Raw genomic sequence first — 2,757 nt, 5'->3', positions numbered from 1 at the left:
GACGTCGCTAGTGGAAGTGCAAGTGTCTGAGAGTGCAAGCCTGAGAATGCACGTCTGAGAGTGCAAGCGCCAGCTGCAGCCAGACCCTTTTGAAACAGAGACCGACATTCCGGCCCGGAACGCACATTTTCAAAGAATAACTGACTGTAGCATTGTTTTTCAGATAAACAAGTATGTTAACTTAGCATGTTTCTTAAATATCTGCAAACATATTATGGTATTTTTATGCTTTAGTAGAGTCAAAAACTTACATACAGCACCTTTAATATCTTTCTCTTATAATGGCTGAGAATATGATTTGGATACAGAAGTCTGTCCCTGCCCAAACCCCACCCACCTTTCTCCTCTCCGTATGATTCACCCTTATTCAGGAGTTCCGCTCTGACTCCGAAGCCTAGGACGCTCCCAGAAAAGATTCCAATTATTAACAAAGAGCAGTTTCTGTTCTTTACACCATGACAATAACCATTCATTTAAAGCATAATGTCTACTGAACCTTTCATGTCCTCATTGATACGTGGGAAGCGGTCCTGACACGATGATCGTCGTCGCTGGCGATGTGCTGCGCACCGTCCCTTCAGGATCGTGGGTATCTGCGCAGAAGCATCGAGAACCCGAGCAGCAGGGAAACAGTGGGTGTGCACTTTACCTTCAGCTATCGTAGCACGGACGTGCCGGACGATGGAGTCTCCGACGATCACAGAGTCGCGTTCCGTCTCACGGATGGGAGCGAAGGGGTTCCGGGTGGAGATCTTGAAGACTGGAGGCGGCAGAGTGGGAGAGGTCGTCGCCTGGGGCTGGCTCGCGTCTTCCACTGCGGGTGCACCCAGGGTCCGTGGTGTCCCAGCACCGGAGTGAAGGACATCTGGGAGGATGATCTGCACAGGACTCGGGAAATCAAAATAAAACTAGTGATAACAAGACGCTCTGATTGTTTTTGTTGTATAATACGATAGGGGATATATTCACACGTTATAGAAATGAAAATAATGGTGTATAAAATTTATTTTAAGATAAAAATAGACGATAAAAAAATGTACTTGACGGAGCTCAAACTCAAAACACGCGGCAGCAAGAAACAGGAAGTGACATGTATGTATGTATAAATATGTATGTAATCGAATGAGATTGACATGTGCATCTCGTCAGTAAAGCCGGTTCTGTAATCAGTAGTAAATCTCCAGCACGTGCTTTCAGATGGAGCGGCATTTACTACACAGAGCTGTAGGTAGTTCACTGACAAGCTACGCAATATCGTGTTCATTATTGCAGATGATTTAATTGCGCAATAATGAAATAGAAGAAATCATTCTGCGACAATGACAGCTGTTTGCGTAGCTTCTCACTGGCTATGTTTACATGCAACCAAATAATCTGTTTGTAATTAGACTGACGTTCAGTTGGACTGAAAAGCCTTCATGTAAACACCTTAATGAAGGGGGTGGTTTATTCCTTTTCTAATACGATTAAGAGTACATGTAAACACTCGATAGGATTGACCCCCTTCCAGACCCCAAAACTGGAAGGACTGCGCATGTGCAATGATGCAGAACTAGCGTAATGACGTATGACGCGTGGAACGAGCGGTTCTTCCTTTTGAATAAAGTATTGTATAAATGCATGTCATGTCATTATAAAACAATAGGTTACTTGCTTAACCCCGGTTCTCTGATAGCATTAAGTGAGGTGTCTCACTGTGGGATATGCCCCTTCCGCGTATTTCTCAGAAGCCCAATTCCATTACGCCAGACCTAATAGTCTGAGGCATGTGCGAAAAGAAACACTGAAACCCTTTCTGAAATTCGGCCAAGCATTGCGTAAATTTTTTTACCCTCTCCACAGACAGTTGCGCTCTGAATATCACTCCAGTAACAGTCCAGTAACAATCCAGTAGTCCAGTAACAACCCCAGATATGTTATTGACTGTCTGGGAACTAAAACACTCTTTTTGGTGTTTAATTTGAATCCAAGGTTCTGTAGATGTTCTAGGAGCATGGCTGTGTGATCTCTCACTTTGTGCTCCGATTGAGCTGTCACCAGCCAGTCGTCTATGTAGGTAGCCGAATGCCTTCCTCCCTGAGCAGAGTTAGGGCCGCTTCTGAACATTTCACGAATACCCTCAGGCTGAGGGACAGGCTGAAGGGAAGGACTAGATATTCGTATGCCACTCCAAGGAATGCAAGCCTCAGAAATTTCCTGTGGGGTGGATATATTCTTATGTGAAAATATGCATCCTTCAGGTCGATTGAGGTAAACCAATCGCCTGGGCTCCCCAATTTCAGAAGTGCAGAATGGGTGAGCATTCTGAACTTGTACTTCCTTAGATATTTGTTCAGGGCACAAAGATCTAATATGGAACGGAGAGCTCGAGTCCCTTTTTTCAGGACTAGGAAGTATCTCGAGTAAAACCCACTTTGACTCTCCTCGGGTGGAACCACTCTTATTGCCTTTTTGTTCATCAGGGAGGTAACCTCGTCCTGAAGAACATGTACTAATCCTCCCCGCACTTGAGAATAAATTGTTCCTTTGAACTGCGGGGGAGAAGTGGCAAACTGCAGTCTGTAACTGTATTGTGCTGTTCTCAGCATCCAACGGGACTGCGTGCATTCTCGTCAATAGTTTACTTGCAGCTTTCCGGTGCCATCGTGTGGCCGAGTCGAAAACGAGTTTGTGGTCTGTACTGTGCATGCACTTAGCGCTTGGACAGCGTTTACGTGGCTCACCATCTTTAGCGGAGCAATGACTCCCCGAGGTGGT

Source organism: Sinocyclocheilus grahami, unplaced genomic scaffold (genome assembly GCF_001515645.1).
Source record: "Sinocyclocheilus grahami isolate Dianchi unplaced genomic scaffold, SAMN03320097.WGS_v1.1 scaffold646.1, whole genome shotgun sequence".
Lineage (NCBI taxonomy): Eukaryota > Metazoa > Chordata > Actinopteri > Cypriniformes > Cyprinidae > Sinocyclocheilus > Sinocyclocheilus grahami.
This window is presented reverse-complemented; position numbering follows the sequence as displayed.